General features: G+C 44.8%; 1 protein-coding gene and 1 non-coding gene across 2 annotated transcripts in view; one reads left to right on the forward strand and one right to left on the reverse strand.

The window, feature by feature from the left end:
- Positions 1-20,187, forward strand: part of CACNG4 (calcium voltage-gated channel auxiliary subunit gamma 4) — an 84,191-nt gene that overhangs the window by 18,740 nt on the left and 45,264 nt on the right. The gene's annotated exons all lie outside the window — the stretch shown is intronic.
- Positions 10,250-10,325, reverse strand: TRNAM-CAU (transfer RNA methionine (anticodon CAU)). The gene has a single exon. It is a non-coding gene; the product is annotated as a tRNA-Met (tRNA).

Consider the following 20,187-nt stretch of genomic DNA (forward strand, 5'->3'; position numbering starts at 1 on the left):
AGGGCGGATGCCCTCTCCCGCAAGCCAGAGTACATGGAGGAGGAGGCGCCACCAGCCCCAAGGCACATTTTCCCCCCGTCGGCATGGTCCTGCGGAGCAGCTGTGGTGAGCGAGGCAGAACTCACAGCACTGACGGCAGCGGATGAATTTGCCAACCGCATCTTCAGAGAACTGAGAGGGGGGAGGGAGCAGGCAAAAGACTTTGCAGAACGCAGAGGGCTGCTTTTCTACAAGGGTGCGCTGTACCTACCCACCACCCAGCTTCGACGTACGGTCCTCAAGCAGATGCACGACAACCCTACAGCGGGGCATTTTGGAAGGGACAAAACCGCTCACCTAGTCATGAGACACTTCTGGTGGCCAGGGGTGCGGGAAGATGTTCGAGACTATGTAAGGGGCTGTACCACCTGCCAGCGGGCGAAGGTGGTCAGAGCAGCGCCACCAGGGTTGCTGGAGCCCTTAGCCACACCACACAGGCCGTGGGAAGTGGTGTCCATGGACTTCATCACAGATCTGCCTTCGTCCAGGGGTAAGACTGCAGTGTTGGTGGTGGTGGACCTTATGTCCAAAATGTGTCACTTTATACCGTGTGCCAGGGCAGTCTCGGCAGAAGAGACAGCCAAACTGTTTGTTGATCACATTTTCAGACTGCATGGATTACCTTTAAGGGTTATTTCGGATCGTGGCCGCCAATTTGTTTCCAGGTTCTGGCGGCGGCTCATGAACCTCCTGCAGGTGGAGGTCAGCTTGTCGACGGCTAGACACCCGCAGACCAACGGACAAGCGGAGAGGGTCAACGCCATTCTGCAGCAGTACCTGAGATGCTACGTCAGCCAGCGGCAAACGGACTGGGTGGATCGCTTGCCACTAGCAGAATTTGCCTACAACAATGCAGTGCACGTCTCCACAGGGGTGTCGCCCTTTAAGGCCAATTACGGGCGCGACCTCAGATCTTTCCCAGAGAGGGAGAGGGAGGAGGAGGAGGAGGGCCCACAGGCTGAGGATTGGGCAGAGGAACTGGAGACGGTGCACCAGCAGCTCAGAGAACACTTGGAGAGGGCCAAGGAAGCGTACAAAAAGGGGGCAGATCGCCACAGGCGACAAGGGGAGGTCATCAGGGTGGGGGACAAGGTGTGGTTGTCCTCGGAGGGCCTTCCCACCAGAGGGAGGTGCAAAAAGCTGGCACCCAAAAGGCTGGGCCCCTTCACGGTCACGCAACAGGTAAACCCGGTGGCATACAGGCTGGCACTGCCAGAGGACATGAGGGTGCATCCAGTGTTTCATAGATCGCTGCTGTCGCCGTACAGGGAAAGCAGCAGGCTCCGAGACAGCGAACAAACCCCCGAGGGAGGGGGGGAGAGGGAAGGCAGGGAGCAACTCAATGAGGCCACGGCCATCCTGGATTCAAGGTGGGGGGTGGGGGGACTGGAGTATCTCATGGCATGGGAGGATGCTCCACCGTCCCAGAATGAATGGGTCCCAGCCACTCAGATACAGGAGGAATTCTTGGTGGAAGAATTTCACGCCCTCTTTCCCCACAGACCCAAGCCCTGGCACATGGAAAGGGAGGGGGAGGAGGAGGAGGCACGGGAGAGCAGCTCACCATGGCGCTGGGAAGCGGAGTTTGAGGAACCAGAGGATGAGGTATGGGTGTCACCGAGATCCACCCAGTCAGAGGAAGGAGCAGATTGGCAGAACGTTTTTACCCCCACCAGCTCTGACGCCACGGACTTTTTGGGATTCCCGTCCGCCCAGGCGGAAGGGGGGGGCTCGCAGGACTGGGGGGAGGTATTCACACCAACGGGCTCGGAGAGCACTGAGTTCTTAGGCTTCCAGTCGTCACCGACACATGGGGGGGGCCTGGGGAGGGGTGAAGGAGAGCTTGGGAGGGGGGTGGATGTGAGGGACAGGGGATATCGCGAAGTCCCTCCCCTCCTGAGTTCAAGCCCGTCCCCGAGCAAAGGGGAAAGCAGGGAGAGTTCCGATTCCAGTGGGGAAGCAGGAAGTCGTGTCCGAGGCTCAGGCAAGGTAGAGGAGCCAGGGTCCCAGGTGGGACAGGAAGGGGCAAGCAAGGGGGGAAGACCCATCCCTCCAACTCCAGAATTACGCAGGAAGAGGAGGGGCAAGAGGATGGGTCTGCCAAAGCTTTTGTGTTGGAGAAAGACGCGCCAAAAGCCATTAGGAGGTTCTGAAACCGACTGACAACATCGCTCCGTGTAAATAGCAATGACTTGTGCACTGTAAATACGCAGCACCAATAAAAGAATAAAATGCAGAGCTGCGTAGTGTCGTTACTCTGAAGTAGTCCACTCCGGCCACTGTGACAATTGCCTTGCTCGGTTTTTTAATTGTGTTGTTCAGTTGCACTCCACCATTCAGCCTTGGAAACAGGTGCCAAGAAGGGATGCAAGGAAATGATAAGAGTAAACAAAAGAAGCAAAACATTCCTGTTGTGTGTGAGAATTAGCGCTTTGCATCCGAACCATAGCTCTTTAAGTCTAGGCAAGATTCTATTGGTAGGAAAAGAAAAATGCTCTAATTGTTCTGCTGCTCTCAATAAACAAAGCTGAGCTGGAAACTATTGGGAAAATGCAGCTGCCTCATACTGAAGCAGTGGGGCAAACTAGTTGGAGTTTTATGGGCACACATGACTAAAATCTCCTTTGACCATGTATCTACATGGACATTAGGGTTCCTAGAGCCCGGCTTAGATGCAAGGTGTCTAAAGTCTAAACACCAGGTGTAATCCCAGACAAGCAATGCTGATGTTCCCTGCCCCCATAGTACTTCTGCACCATAAAAACCTAATAGCTCTGCTGGATCAGACCAAAGGCCCAATCTAGTCCAGCATCTTGTTCTCACAGTGGCCATGAGCGCAAGACCATTTTCCCAACTTGCACACCCTAGTAAATGGGTTTTGAATGTTCATTCCTTTCAGTACAGCCATCATGACCGTTGTGGTGACAATTACTTTACAGAGTTTTCCAAGTGTGGCCATGCAGTAGATTTGTACAGCAGCATTGTGTTAGTGGCTGTTTTACTATAAATCCCTTTCCTAATGATCCCTAACATAATTCACTGTTTTCCCACTGGGCTGGCATTTTCATTGATCTACCCACCATGATCCTAGGTTCAGCCCTATTAAAGTATAGGTGAGGGTAAGGGTTGTTGTTGTTTTTAAGGTGTTTTTTTTTTTGCTCCAGTATGCATTCTTCACAGTTGTTTACATTGAACTGCATTTGCCATTTCAATGTCCATTAATGTAATGCCCACTGTGAGTATATCCTTTGGGGGGCCCTCACAAATCCCATTTTTGTTCCCGGAACAACTTGGAGCCATCAGCAAAGCTGGCCTTCTCCCTACTCACTCCTAGCTCCGGATAATTTAGAAATGAGTTTAAAAGCACCAGTCCCTTAGGGGACCCAACTTCTTGGGGATCCTCCTTTATTAGAACTGTCCGTTTATGGCAGTGGTTCCCAAAGTGGGTGGTGCCGCCCTTTGGGGGGCAGTGGGAATCCCTCGGAGGGGCACTAAGAGGCAAGCGGGTGGAAGGGGGCGTTGGAGGTGTAAAGGACAATCAGACTTTGAAAAGTTGGTATCACCAGATCAAGTTCACCTATTTGGTTAAATTAATTAAACTAAATAGTTTTAATTGGATTTTGAATAAATGTGCCATTAATTGCTACTGTTTTGTGTTCTTATCTTCCTAGTGAGTCATTCGAACCACTCTTATGAATAATAGGTTTTTTTATAGAGCAAGGGGGCACTGGGGATGAGTTTATGGAACCAAGGGAGCAGTGACCCAAAAAAGTTTGGGAGCCGCTGGTTTGTTCCAACACTCTGCTTCCTGTTTTTGATTCCTAAAGGGACCTGTCTTGCTATCCCAAGATAGCTAAGCTTACTGGGGAGTCTTCAACGAGGGACTTTATCGAGTTTCTTGAAAGTGCAGGTGCACATCAACTCTATCTAAACAAGTTTCCCAACCTATGTCCTGGTTAGAAAGATGCTCGTTTTATATGTTACTTTATATTTAAGGACCATGTTACCAGGATTGCTAAACTGTTGCTGTTTTTAGCCTTTAATATAAGAATTTTCAAACAGAAATATAGTTATGTAAAAAAAAGTATAAACCCCTGACAGTTAAGTCTAGTTGCAAACGACTCTGGGGTTGCAGCGCTCATCTCGCTTTACAGGCCGAGGGAGCCGGTGTTTGTCTGCAGACAGTTTTTCCGGGTCATGTGGCCAGCATGACTAAGCCACTTTTGGCAAAACTAGAGCAGCACACGGAAACGCCATTTACCTTCCCGCCGGAGCGGTACCTATTTATTTACGTGCACTGGTGTGCTTTCAAACTGCTAGGTTGGCAGGAGCTGGGACTGAGCAACGGGAGCTCACCCCGTCGCAGGGATTCAAACTGCCGACCTTCTGATCAATAAGCCCAAGAGGCTCAGTGGTTTAGACCACAGCGCCACCCGCGTCTCATAGTTACGTAGCCCTTGGCAAAACATGCAGTGGTGGTGCTAATGAGAGAGAAATGCTCATTCAATGCAGTCACAGGCCCATAGGAAGCGAACGAGCCCCCCGTCCCAGCTGCTGAGGGTAGGGCCTTCGATCTTTTGCCCAGTTGTTCATATGTAGTAGTGCTACTGCCAATCTATTTACTCATGTGGACTAATGCACATTTGTCTTCCATCAGATCACAGTCCTTCACGCTCTCTCTACAAGACTGCTCATGCTTAATGTATATATTTGTTTGTCCTGGTGTTCTTTCTGTAGTTTGCTATCCTGATTTCCCTAGTCTCCTGAACTGCCATGTACATTGCCCAGCATTTGGTCCTGTTTTCTCAAAATAAGCTTGTTTGCTTTTGCTTTACAAAAGCATACAAAGCAAACAGATGGTTGTAGTCTGTGTTATCATTCAGAATGGCATTCTGAATTATATCAAAGTGACTATTGCTGGTCTGCACTGGATCTGAGGAGTCTATGAATAGAAATGCTTTGTTCTTTCCCAATATGACCATTGTTTGATTTCCTGCTAGCTGTAGCAGCCCCTGGATGAAATTAACGGATGTTAATGAAGTGGCACGTGATTTCTGTAACTTAATTAGGCCCTAATTTTCTTACATCAAGTTACTAGAACGAGCAGGCCAGTTTTGTATTTTCTTTTGTTGCTTCTTGTCGACATTATTCCCCATCCTGCCACCCATGTCAGCAGTAAGATTTGTGCATCTTTAATGTGTGGACTTAGGGTTGCGTCGGCATAGTTGTCTTCACTATGGCCAAAAACCTGGGGGGTGGTTGGCAGAAATCCTTGTTCAGACTTAGTTGAACCCACTGTATCCAGCTCTAGTGTTGTTGTTGTGGAGAATTGTGCATGTAGACTCTGTGTAGAGGGATCACTCTGCAATAAGCATTTACATGGCAAAGTGAGGAGGTGCATGCACCAACATCCCTGAAAGGAATATGTGTTACATTTTGCTTGTTCTATGTGCAATTGCTATTCACACAGACACCACGGGTATTGTGCTTGCAGTGTATGTAAACCCGACAGAACATATAAGATGTGGCTATAGGCTGATGCCAGCAGCAGCAGTTCCTTCCATTTTGAGTCTTCTTCTTTTTTGGCGATCACTCATAGCCGAGTAAGATTGTCTTCCATGAACATGTTCTTAACAGTGAGTCCATAAGTGACTGTGGAGGCCAATTCTGGATCCACGTGTTCTTCCACGGTGGGGATCATGGTGAGGGTTTGCCAAACGTGCCTTCCTCTTAGCACGTTTCTCCCTTTCGTCCTGAGTTCGAGCATCTTCAAAGACTGTGACGCCTTTGGTAAAGGCTGTTCTCCAACTGGAGCACTCACAGGCCAGTGTCTTCAAATTGTCAGTGTTTTGATTGGGTTTTGATTTGGGCTGTTTTAAAATGAGGCTGCATTTTAAAACAATTTTAAAATCTAGATTGTATTTTAATCTGCATTTTAATCAATTGTTTTTCTTTCTTTTATGTTTCACTGTAATTTTATTGATATCAGCCGCCCTGAGCCCGGCTCTCACTGGGGAGGGTGGGGTATAAATAAAAAAATATTATTATTATTCTACTTTTTTTTTTTTTAGTTTTGCCTTGAGAGAGTCTTTAAACCTCTTTTGTTGACCACAAGCATTACGCTTTCCATTTTTAAGTTCAGAATAGAGTAGTTGCTTTCGAAGACAATAGTCAGGCATCTGAACAACATGACCAGTCCAGCAACGTTGATGTTGAAGAATCATCGCTTCGACACTGGTGATCTTTGCTTCTTCCAGTACACTGGCATTAGTTCACCTGTCTTCCCAAGCAATATGTATAATTTTTTGGAGACACCATTGATGGAATCTCTTAAGGAGTTGGCGATGCCATTTATAAGTTGTCCATGTTTCAGAAGCATACAGTAAGGTTAGTAGTACAATAGCTTTGTAAATGAGCATCTTGGTTTCCCTGTGAATGTCCCAGTCCTCAGACACTCTGCACTTCAATCAGGAGAAAGTTGCACTCACAGAGCTCAGGTAATGCTGGATTTTGGCATCGATGTCAGCCCTTGTGGAAAGCTAACTGCCCAGGTAGGAGAAGTGATCAACACTTTCCAACACACCAGGAGACAGAGTTCAGAGGAAATGTTGAAGGAAATTAGCAAGCAAGATAAAAGAGTAATTAATAATAAAAATAAAGCTGTTATAGGATGAAGAATAGATAAGGCACAAGTTGAGTGTGAAAGGAGAATGAGGGAAGTAATTACAGGAGATGAGTAATAATACTTGGAGAGGCATGTGGGGTTGTGAAGGGGAAAGATATAAAAGAAAAAGGTTTTCTCCCTTAAAGCCTCCTGTTTAGCAAATTCTGCCTGAAATGGGGAGGCTGACTTTAGCCTGGGGAAGGCAGAGCTGTGAAACTCCTCGCCACAAAGAAAATGCAGCACAAAAGAGTTTGGCATTCTCCAAAGATGGAATAACTACCAGGAGAAAGTGATGTCAGTAATTACCCAGCTGATTATACCAAACTCTGCCTCAACCTGCTATCATTCTGTGACTGGCTTTGTCCCTACACCACCATTTTGTGGCTGGTGAGCCTCAGTAATTTTCAGACATCTCAAGTGAGCCCAGGGGGTAGGAAGTTTCAGAACCCCTGCGTTATCTGACATTTAGCCTGTATTTGCTAATGGCATGGCATTATTGTCTTTAATCTTAATGACAGCTCTGTCCTTCCAGATGTTTTTGTAAAATGAAGTTATATCCCCAGCCTCAAGCTAATGCCTTCTAAGCTACGTGGGCCCCATTCTTTTCAAATTTTGCCCATGAAATGAACCTTCTAGTCCTGCATAATCACCACCACTGCCTTCTTGTTTGTGCCTTCCTCCCAAAGAAAGCCCAAAGCAGTTAACGTACTGCCAATTTTTTAAATAAAAAAAATCCTATAGCATAATACAAACCGCGCTAAGCATTATTTGGCAATTCTGTTAATCAATACCACAGCCATAAAACAATCAACAAGAGGAGACTGAAACAGCCACCCCTATCTTAGCCAAAATGCACATTTACACCCTCACTCCAGCAGCCAATACATGAAACTGTTCAGCTTTAACGTCAATGACAAATCCACCGTCAAGCCTATGGATTAATCAATAAAGGTTATCACACAGAAGCACCATCCCCAGGGTTTTTGTTCATCCGGAACTTTCCGGAACTCAGTTCTGGCCCCTCTCAAGTGGGCACCATTGCCATTCTAAGAGAATGAGGGAGGTGTTTGTGGCGAGTTCTCTTTTTCTAGAAAAACAGCACCGACCATACTCTACTGTCAGGGACCGTACTGAGAAGGGCTGCACTGAGAAAGAATGGTGGGAGCCACCCCCTCCTCCTGATCCTGATCCTGAATCTTCCCAGGAGCAGGAGGACCGTATAGATTTGGAACAGTGGTTTGCAGAGGGGTATAGTTCGGAAGGGAGAAGCTGGGAAATATTGGATGGGGAACAGCTAGCTGAAGAAACAATAGAAGAGAGAGAGTTAACAGATTCGCAGTCTCTGGATAGCTTCTCCCCCCCCCCTTCTCTAAGGACAAGGAGAGCTCAGAAAGTGTCAGAACAGAAAACACAGAGGCCCCAAGCTCAGATTACAAGACACAGGAGAGACGTACATTAAGAGGGACGGAGGGGGAAGTGAACATAATTGGGAGCACTGCCATTCTAGTTAGACGCTTTCTTTTGTCCTTCGCTGTGTTTTTTAAAGAAACTAACTGGTAAGAATTCGCTTTCGTTTGATCTGCTCATTTACGGCCACAGGGGAGGAAGGTGATTTCCCGAAGCCTGACACCTACCCCCCCCCACCCTCATAGGAAATAGATTCTCTCAGCCACAGTTCGACAAAGGCAGAAAAAGAGGAGGCTGCTCAGAAAGAGAGCCCTCACTTGTGTTCCCCAGCAACTGGCACGGAGAGGCACGATGAGGAGTCAATGATAGTTTGCACTATCCTCATGCCAATCTCACAGACCATGGATGGTAGAGGCAGCGGCTCACCAGAGCCCAGCCACGAAAGTCTCAGCCGCTCACCAAAGCCAATATTTCAGATGGCAGAGGCAGCTTCTCCTACAGGCATTCAAGTTGCACCTTGTTTCTATTCCGTCTTAAATGCCTCCACACTAAACATATACGTCGACCAGAATCGTTTCCCAAGGATTTGTGATTAAAGGACTTCTGATTGAAACATCAGTGGAAGTTTCCCCCCTCTCCCTGCCTTATCTGATCAGGGTGATCTTGAGGCAGGGTGTGAAAGAGAAGGAATGTTATTCTAATCTTATTAATGAGTATGACTTTCCTCCCACCCTTCTCCCAAGATTAAATAATTAAGGCTAAATCCTATGCACATCAAACTACCTTCTGAGGACATTTGCATAGGGGTTGTCGGAGTAGGAACTTGACTTTGGGCATGCATCCTCAGACTAAAGGAGTTTCATCTATCTGTGTCTTGTAGTATGAAAGCAACTTACAGGACAAGGATGAGAAAGGCATAGGAAGGAAGGAAGGAAGGAAGGAAGGAAGGAAGGAAGGAAGGAAGGAAGGAAGGAAGGAAGGGAACGTTCTCTTTTCCTGAAGACTGCTAATTCACTTTTTTAATCTCGACAGTTTTCTTAACTTGGTTCCTGTATTTGCACATCCCACTCCGTTATGCCCTTTGAATTGCTCTTGTTTAACTGATCTCATTGGATTTGAGATGAGGAGCGTTTTCAAAAGAGAGAGCCAGCTTTGGAATTATGTTCCTTCTTCCCATCAACTTCTCCACAGTTGACCAATAATGAAGATTTCAGATCGGCTCTTTTTCTGCTCACAAGCCTTAAATAAAACGTTTTGCTAAGGATACGGATGGTTGAACATTTACTCTTGTCCCAAATTGTAACGTTCAATACCGTTAAGATAGCAATTCTGTTGTCTTTGCTTCCCAAAGGCAAAGTCAGTGAATTATTGCATTGAGATATTAGATAAAAACTGCCGGGTAACGATTAAAACACAAAATAGAATATTGCTCAGAGGTGTCATGCTTAAGTGAAATCAAATCTAAAATGAAACATATCACATGCAAGTTTTATGGCTCAATGAAAGTCGCTAATTACCATCGCCAGCAAATTTCTGGGCTATTTTACTGTGCGATTTTTCTTTCTGCATCACTTCCTGCTATTTATACTGATACTCCTATTGAAATTATTTATTTCATTTATGAACTGCTTTCCACGAGGCATTCTGAAGCAATTCTCAGTGCAACAAGATATATACAACAACATTTATATATACCGTGTTTCTCATATTATAAGACACGTCTTATATTTATTTTTTCCTCAAAAAAACCACACTATGGCTTATTTTCAAGGGATGTCTTATTTTTTTCCTCCTCCTCCTGCCGCGGCCGGCATTGCTGCTGTGCCTATCACTATGTCTTATTTTCGGGGTATGGCTTATATTCCTTGAATGCTTAAAAATCCTGCTATGGCTTATTTTATGGGTATGTCTTAAAATATGAGAAACAGGGGGTATATTAAAAAAAACAGTTCAAACAATTGCATACATCAAAGCAATTATAAGTATAAAAACAGGTTGAAACAACACATACATAAAATCAATTCAAATCCAAAACAGGTACCAACTAAGATAAATCTTTTAGAACCGTAGAATTGTAGAGTTGGAAGGAACCCTGAGGATCATCTAGTCAAACTTCTCTGCAACACAAGAATATGCAGCTGGCCCGTGTAGGGATTGAACCCACAACCTTGGCGTTATGAGCACCACACTCTAACCAATTGAGCTAACTGAAGCTTGGTGAAAGAAGGATGTCTTCAGCAGGTGCTGAAAAGATAGCAGAGAAGGTACCTACCTGGTGTGTTATGTGAAGGAGATCCAAAGGGTGGGTGCCACCAAACTAAAGTTCTGACATTGTGCAGAGTAGTCCTCATCGCTGGATGTTATCTGCCTGATGCCCTCCCCTGCAAAACACAATGATTGATTGGGTAAATAAGGAATGAGATTATCTTTTAGTTAGGCTGGTCCTAAGATGTATATGGTTTTCTACACCAAGACCTTGGACGGCAGCGGAATATTGCATTAATCCTTGGAGGTGAGGGCAAATTCTTACAATTTTCATAGAGGCAGGAGGCTTACCATTACAACTGAGGTGGCTGGTTTGTTTGTTTTTAAACTTGTCAGTGGCTTCTTTTCTGGCAAGGTTTTCAGCATGTGCTTAACTGTTAAGCGTGCAAGATTTGCACGTGGACAGCTTTGGCATCAGATGACATCACTGGAAAAAGACAATGCCATATATGTAGGAGGGCTGGCAATACTGCTCTGGGTCTGTTTTGCACCTGGAAGGGCAGACAAAGTGTGCACCTAACAAAGTTCCTAGGTTTGCAGCACAATTTATGGCCACCAATCATTTCAAATCATGGCATAAATAGGAAATAGACACAGCTATAGATGAGTGGGATATGCATACACAAGGAAGTGTGTGTGTAGTTGTTGTTGCTGATGCTGCTGTTGCTTTTCAAGCACTGATGCACACCTGTTTTGGCATAGGACTTAACCAAGCAGTGTTTTTTTAAGCCCTCTGTTAAAATAGGCACTAGATTCAACAGACATCAAACATGCCATTAGACACCTGCGTGACAGATGCAATACAGGATAATGAACATGATAGCTCCCAATAGTAAGCTTCTTCACCCTTCTTCTTCTTCTTTTTTTACAAATATTCTTGTTTGAAATGGACTAAGAACCAAGTGAGACTGTCGTGTGTCACCAGTTTATAATTAAAATGTAGAGCTTGAATCTAAATGTATTGTAACCTTCAATTAGGCAACACGACCCTGCTTCCGGCTTTACTTCCCACTGAAAAGCAATGATAACAAGCTCACATTTATTATCAGAGTGGGCTCCCCCCCCCCTGGAGCAGTGCATTGAAACATGCTCACATCTGAGCCCTTTCACTGAAGACATTTTTTCGCTTCGGCAGCTTGGCATGCCGTACAAAGGCTTCTCTGATTTTTAGCGATGTTCACCTCCTCCAGCATAAAAATGATTTCTGTTTCACTATACAGGCATATTCATTCGGTGCCCAGGTGCATGAACTACCCACACACTAAATGGGTCATTAACTGTTTTTATTACAGCCCAATAACCAGGGGTTTCTTACCAAATTGGGCATTAGGTTATAATCAACAGAGACAGAAGATACCTGCAGCATGAAGGAGCCTCCTGCCAAAATGCAAGGAAATCCCCTGCAAACTTCTTTCGTGCCACCATTTTGTTAAGAGAGAATGACAAGGGGAGCCTGCAACAAAATGTTGCAGTGCGGTTCAGGATTCCATCCACTCTCCTCCGTTCCCCCAACACTGATTTTCCATTGTCCACACTGCCCACCCACCAGTCAGCCTGTACCCATTGAGCATGTTCAATCTTCATTGAGCTGCTTGGGAAATCTCCATCTTTAGGGTTTCTTTCTAAACATTTTGGTACATCTGCAGACCTTGGGGCCTCCTCTGCGTATCTGGTGCCCTATTGGCTATGTCAGAGATCACTCACAGCCTGAACACTGAAAATACAGGGATCGGTTATTTATACTAAAAATGCATTCCTAATATCAGTATTTCTGTTCTAGCTAGTGGATCAACTAAGGCTGCAGTTCTAAACCCCATTTAGATGAGCATGCCAACTTGAATAAAATCAGGGCCATCTTTAGCAAATATCCACCCAGCACCCCCATTTTTTTGGGGGGGGGCGCTAGGTCAAAGTTGTTGTGCTTTTTTAAGGGGACCAAGTCAAAGTTGTTCAGCTTTCTTTAGGGGGTCAGCTCAAAGTTGTTTAGCTATTGGAGCAGCTCAAAGTTGTTGTGCTTTTAAGGAGGGGAACAGTGAAATCCACTAACACGAAAAAATAAAAGGCAGCAATAACTCCGTTTTCACGTTTTTGTGATCATGTGGAAATGAAAGACACCCCTAGGGGGCGGCGCTGGATATGTTGATTCTGCAGCTCTTCCGCAAAAAAGAATGGAAATGACCCATCGACCGCAATCACCCAGGGATTTGTGGTTAAGATCTTAGGCGGCTTCAACGGGGGGCGCCCCCCAGAATTCAACACCCTGGGTGCAACGCACCCCTTGCACCCCCGGGTAAAGATGGCCCGGAATAAATTACCGGAGAAGGCAGGTAATTCTTCATTTTGCAACACTGCATGAATTAAAAGGAACTCTTAAGCAATAAACCCTTACAGCCCCTAAATGTAGCACTTGCTGTTGGAAAGAGCTGGGTGGAGACTTGCCACAGCTGCCCCCTTGATCTTCAACCCAAATGACTCTTATTTTAAGGCTGCAGGCTGCTCTTTAAAGCAGGGGGTGTGAGGGGGGCGGAAATCATTTTGACCTTTAAGATTTTTTTAAAAAACACCCCCCCAAAAAACTGACTTGTGCTCTCATTTTTGGTTCAGTGAGTGATGAATGGAGTGGGTTAAAGTTATGGATATGCTGGGTTTCATTTGATGTTATATTTGCAGAGGATAGGAGAATGACCTCTACAGCACATGCCAAGCAGCAGCTATCTCTCTTGATTGCATTTAATAACTAACCATGGAGAAAATTACACTTTACTGAAAAGGCCAAATTCATCCTTGGCTTAACCCCATTGATACTGGCAAAATTATACACAAGCAAGAACTCAGCCTGAAACTCTTCCTTCCTTATGCTGATGCCCAGCAGGTGTCCTACAGTAAGATTACTTACTGAGAAACGAGATATAGGAGGAGTGGGGTAGGTGGGTGGGATCACACATGCTTTTAATGGCAAGGCATTTACATTACAATCTCCCATGCAGTGTGGAATTTCAGCTCTCTAGTGCTGTGGGGTGATCAGTAAATATTCATACAGCATCAGTGTCGAGACCATGTTAGCACATTTCGAACCCTACCTTTCTATTATTCCAAAGGAGAGTTTTAATTTTCCTCCCTGTGTTGCCTTGTATCATGTATTTATGCTATCTGGAGGGGGGGGAAACCCCGCCGCCGCCATATATGTAGTACGGAACAATGAAGATGTCAAAATGATGCTCGGGGCATTGGGGAAATCTAATTCTTGAAACACCACTGCTGTTGCCATGGAGGAAATGCGCTCAATGGTGCACTGTGCTTCTTTGCTAGCCAACAGGATTAAAGGGCACGCTGCCTCCCCTCCACTGCACCCCTGGTTTCTCTTAACATGCTTCGTCAAGGCATCAGGGCGTTGTAAGAACATGTGCTATTTAATTAGCAGGGGTCCATATTTTCCTAGGGTGGGGTGTTTTATGGAAACTGGATGAAAACTGCAAACTAAAGATTCTTGCTCAGGATAGTTATTATGGAAAGGAGCACCGAAGGGGGTGCTTATTTACATTAATGCAAATAGTGTTAATGTGGAATCCACGTGGGCATTGATTTGGGCTGGACACGTTGACCTCACAGCATTCCTGCAATAAGATTTGGGGTTTTTTTTTTAATACCCTCACTTATCAAAATGGAAACCTATCATTTAAGTTTGCTCATTTAAGTTTTTGTTTGTTTGTTTTCCATTTATAATACTGGTGTGTGCAAAATAAACAGAACCTTTTTCATATCTGGGATGCTTTTGAAACGTGGCCCTAAAAGAAAGAGAGAGAAGGGTGTTAGGAGTGGAGAGGGAGGAAAAGGGAAAAGTAACCTTTCTAATCTTTTAAAAACTGTTTTTAAAATGTTGCTTTCTTGAATTATTTATATGTAAAGTGTCCAGTTCATTGTTTCCCAGGGAAAAGATGGCAAGGAGGGGTGCTCCGATTTGCACAGGGCATGAAGGAATTCCTGAAGCATAAAGCCTGTTGTGAATGTTTGTGTGTGTGTGTGTGTGTGTGTGTGTGTGTGTGTGTGTGTGTAAATGCAGAGTGGAAAGCTAATTGATTGTAAAGGCTTTTTATACTGTTTTGAAATTTATCTTTTAATGGCTGATATTCACAAGGCCAGACTATGGTATGGGCTTGTGAATATATTTTCAATTTAAACACTATAGGTGAGAAATAGTTTCCATATTCCTATGCACTGTTTTTTTAAAAAAGTGAATTTTGGAGCTTCATAATCTTGTAGCTGGAGTTTATTGCTGGCTGCTTGAGCTCCAGAGAGCAATCTGCAAGGCATTCCCAGGTGTCAAGAACTGAAAAGGATGTGGAAAGGAGGAATTTCCATCAAATCAGTGGAAGACTTTTATCTGTATTGTTGGGCAGCCTCTCTGCCCAGCCTGATGTGGCTGATCCTTGGGGTGCCACCTTATTACTCCCATGCTAGTGATGGCCTAATATGGCATCAAGGGATGTGGGTTGCGCTGTGGTCTAAACCACTGAGCCTCTTGGGCTTGCCAATTGAAAGGTTGGTGGTTTGAATCTGTGCAACGGGGTGAGCTCCCATTGCTCTGTCCCAGCTCCTGCCAACCTAGCAGTTTGAAAGCACGTAAAAGTGCAAGTAGATAAATAGGTGCCACTGTGGTGGGGTGGTAAACGGTGTTTCTGTGCGTTCTGGCTTCCACCACGGTGTTCCGTGGCACCAGAAGCGGTTTAGTCATGCTGGCCATGACGCGGAAAGCTGTCTGCGGACAAACGCCAGCTCCCTCGTCCTGAAAGTGAGATGAGCGGCGCAACCCCATAGTCGCCTTTGACTGGACTTAACTGTCCAGGGGTCCTTTACTTTTTTTAACCTTTAGTATGGCATCAAGTGACATACTGAAGACTCTTAGCATTCCCAACGCAGGTGCACACATGCTAAGGAGATATGACTTCAGATTCTCATTGAGCCATGAAACTCTGCGGCCCTGGAAAAATCTCACAGGGTTGATGTAAGAGGTAAACAGGAAAATCCATATATGACCTCCCGCCCTCCCCGCCTCAAAGGAAGAGTAAGATACAAATGGGACTAGGAGAAATTATCCCAAGTTCTGATGCTGAACATAGTTGGGTTTTAAAGACATTGAAATCTAAGCACAGACCTAGAGCTGCATGCATAGTTTATTGCTATTTATCATGCAATATGTAAGAGGTTCAGCAGATCACAGCATTTATGGTTTGTTGTTCGTGAACAATTTTGTGGTGCATGCTGTTAATTTTTCACTTTATGCAGCAGTGAATTTGAGGTGGTGGTGAAGATGCCTTGTCCAAGTAGGTCAGTAGCGAGGTTTGGATTGAAACCCAGGTTTGGTACTTCAGCTTGCATGCCTACTTTAGAAGACATTGGGTGTTAGTCAACTAAGTTTTACTCAGATCAAGCCTGTTAACATAATGAACACGACTAAGTTAAGATCTGTTAATTTCAATGTGCCTGCTCTGAGTAAAACCTAGCTGATCACGACTCTAGTGAAAATGGAAACCTGCCAAGTCTAAACACAGTTACTTCGATTTGGCAACCTGTATGTGTTTTGCAATGCCTGATGTGCTCAGCACTAGCTAGTCAGTGCTACATAGAGTAAAAATCCTTGTGAATTAGGTCCACTCACACATCTCTTAGCAGATGGTCAGTTTAGATAGCTGTGACAGCTCTGATCGTGTGTGTTGGGGGTAGAAGGATTTCCATTCTCTTCCTCAGCAGATTAATGCACTGCCAGAGCTGATTCACACTTGCATTATTTAGGCCTGAATTATATATTGTGTAGGTGGTACAGTGGCTGCTGAGAAATAAAACTGCATTGGTTCTAATGCTCTGCATATACTAGCTTCGTTAATCCGTAAACTAATCTGCCATCCCTTAAGTCCAAATTTATTCAGGGTGAATCATATCTACTCACAGATTTTCATCAACATTTTCCGGGACATCAAAAAAAGAAGTATCCTTCCCCCACCCCAACCTTTTTTCCACCTACTGCCCTCTCTTGCTCTTGCTTTCAGTTGCCTTCCCTTGTCCTCAGTAAGGTCATCTTTTAGCCAAATTTGATTGGCTCTGTAGAATCATGAAATCATCCTTTTCACTATGTGATTGGTTGAGATCACTCCTGTTACTGATCAAGGAAGCAGAAAGAAGCAGCCTGAGAGGGGGACAGAGCACCAAAAAGAGCTGAAAGGGGGGGGAATATTCAGACAAAAGTGGTTTTCAGTGTTTTCCCTAGCTTTAAGTAACACCATCTTTTTAAACAATGGAACTAGTAAATTTGCAGTGCTTAAGAGGCTTCACTTTGGATATCACATTGCACTTTTCTCAGCCAGTTAATAAATAAATCACCACTTGTTTTGCTAGAGGGGTCAGTGCCCATGGTTTTTAATAAGAAAAACAACAAGAGAATAGGGCAGAGGAACATTGTCATCCTGGCATAATCACGTTTTATACATTTTCATTTTTCTTTCTTCCTCTGAATATTGCAAAATCATCAGTGTCCAACTGCACTATGGAGTGAGCCCACAAAAGCCTGTAAATGCGTAATTAAGCCTGCCACTTAAACATTTGCCTTGTTGTGCTTCTAAATATTAACACTATATTCTTCTAATAATAGGCTCTGGGCACAACTCCAGCCACATCATTGCAAAAAACATTTCAAAGCATTTGCACGCTGCTGTTGCTGATATCAGCGCCTGGTGCTACATGTGCAAATTCCTGAATTTGCCACAGATCTTTTGGGAGGAATTCAGCACCATGCCAAGGTGGTTATTCATCAGGATAAGCGTTTCAGCATGCTGAGTGGAGTGCTTTTCCCTCTTCCTCCCCCCCCCCCCCCAGTGCTGTTCCACAGATTTTCCTGACACATAGACAGTGGTGGTGGGCCTGGGAGGAGGAAAGCCCCATTTTGCAAACAGATGTCTTTGCAGAGGGCTTCCACCGGTGGTACTCTTTAGCTGAATCCTGCCCTGTGCCCTATGTCAATGGATTGTCATGAAAATAATATGTGCTTCTATAGAAACATAGCTTGTGCAGAGCAGTTTACTGGGCCTTCCTATAAAGAGATACAGCTTTAGCTGTGAAATACAATGTGAATTGTTAGAAGTTCAGAATATGCCTTGTCACAAGGACCCTGTAAAAGTATTCTGGAACACCCTTCCATCAGATATCAATAAGATAAAGAACACAGCTTTTAGAAGACATCTGTATCAGAAAGTTTTGACGTTTAATTATGTTTTTATATGTGTTGGAAGCCGCCCAGAGTGGCTGGGGCAACCCAGCCAGATGGATGGTGTATAAATAATATTAATAAGAAATAATAATAATAACAATAATTATTCATTAGTTGCTCACTAAAAAAGAACCTCTAAGCAACTTACAGAAAACTACGAGACAAAGGCATAGCACGAGAATCACACCCATTATAGTAAAACCCTTGCAATAATCCATAAACAGACCTAGAAAAACTTCAGCAGTGAAAAACTAGTTAGCAATAACAGCAGTACATGCATCTCAGTCCATCAAATGCCTGACACTGAAAAGATATTAACGATGGCCTAATGGTATATTACACTTTCGAGTGTTTAAAAACATCTTTTGGGAAGCTGACTTGTATTAAATAAGACCATTAGTCCATCTAGTTCAGGACTTTGGACAGGAATCTTTCCAAAACATACCCAGAGATGCCAGGGATTGGACCCAGAACTTTCTGTGTAGAAAGTATGTGTTCTGTCATCAAGCCATGACCCCTCCCAATCTTAGAGACTGTAATTATTTTGGTGAGGTCTTCTCGTCAATGGCATTGGCCTCGTACATTCTACCGTGGTTACTCAGCCTGTTCTCTACTGTGGCCTCAAACCACTTTCTGGCTTCCATATCATATCATTATCCACAACTTTCCTATTGGACCATCTTAGACTGATGACTTCAGTATGCTTTCAGCGCAGCCTCCTCCTGCTTTCTGTTTGTGCTAGATCCTGCTCACCATCAGTTACAAAGCTGTAGCTGAAATAAAAGCATGAGCACCATCTCACCACAGAAGGGAATCCACCCAGCACTCATGGGAAAATGTGGTGTGATCTCTTAGAGCAATTTAATGAAACGTTAACACACGGCATGGTAAAAGTCGGTGGTTCTTATCAGGATGAGTTGCTTATTGTTTACTGTCATAACATTTGGTTTTCTCAAAATTTATTTTCTGTACCATGAAAATAGGACGCGGGTGGCACTGTGGGTTAAACCACAGAGCCTAGGGCTTGCCGATCAGAAGGTCAGCGGTTCGAATCCCCGTGATGGGGTGAGCTCCCATTGCTTGGTCCCAGCTCCTGCCAACCTAGCAGTTCGAAAGCACGTCAAAGTGCAAGTACAGTCATACCTCGGTTTAAGTACGCTTCGGTTTGAGTACTTTCAGTTTAAGTACTCCGCAGACCCATCTGGAACGGATTAATCCACTTTCCATTACTTTCAATGGGAAAGTACGCTTCAGGTTAAGTACGGACTTCCAGAACCAATTACACTCATACTTCGGGTTAAGTACGCTTCAGGTTGAGTACTCTGCAGACTCGTCTGGAACGGAGTAATCTACTTTCCATTACTTTCAATCGGAAAGTTCGCTTCAGGTTAAGTACGCTTCAGGTTAACTACAGACTTCCAGAACCAATTGCGTACCAATTAAACCGAGGTACCACTGTAGATAAATAGGTACCACTACAGCGGGAAGGTAAACACCATTTCTGTGTGCTGCTCTGGTTCGCCAGAAGCGGCTTTGTCATGCTGGCCACATGACCTGGAAGCTGTACGCTGGCTCCCTCGGCCAATAACATGAGATGAGCACCGCAACCCCAGAGTCGGTCATGACTGGACCTAATGGTCAGGGGTCCCTTTACCTTTACCATGAAAATAAATAAAAACAGTATTAAAAGAAGAAGTGCAACATCTGTGTTGCTTATACTGTTTTTGTTTCGGTTTCTGTGCTGTATAGGAAGACAGACATATACATATGAAACAGACAATATTAAGAGGAAAGCATTCCATCCTAGTTGTTCATCTACATGAATTTTTAAACATAAGTGGAGGCTGGTTCAGTAGGAGAAATGAGACAGTGCCCCACCCAATGTCAGCCTATCTTCAGCCATCTTCCCACCTGCCTATCGTCTCGCTTACAACCAGTCTAAGGCATGGCACTGCCTGCCAGCTTCCTACTGCTTAGTGTCAATGCTGGATGAGGACAATACCAGAGATAGTTGGCTCTGCTTGCCATTGGTTCTGCCTTAGGGTTGCCACCATTGTTCTGGCAAAATACAGGATAGGGTGGGGCAGGGCACTTCTTTTCCTCACCTGGTGTTGAAGTGACGCCAAAGCAATCCATTAACATCTGTTGCAGCCTAACAGGATGGTCACTCTGGAATTTGTCACACTCACATGTGCGCGCGCGCACACTCACATACACATGAATGTGCAAATCTGTCTGTGCTTAGCTACCCGGAGCTTAAATACATGACCTTTCATGCATCCTTTCGAACACATGCATTTGGAGAGGATCCCTAACTTGGCAGAGATGGAGGGGGGGGACCTGAAATACAGGATAAAACCGTATCAATACAGGACGTAGCATTATACATTGAAATACGTGACAATCCAGTATTAATACAGAACAAGTGGCAGCCCTGCCTTCCAATGGGTGCCAGCCACCACTGGGAGACATATGGGTCAAGTGGGTGTTCATATATGCTATGAAAGAGCATTTAGTCACATAAGCTCCACCAGTAATTTGAAATGGCACAGGT

The sequence above is a fragment of the Zootoca vivipara genome, chromosome 2 (assembly GCF_963506605.1).
Source record: "Zootoca vivipara chromosome 2, rZooViv1.1, whole genome shotgun sequence".
Classification (NCBI taxonomy): domain Eukaryota; kingdom Metazoa; phylum Chordata; class Lepidosauria; order Squamata; family Lacertidae; genus Zootoca; species Zootoca vivipara.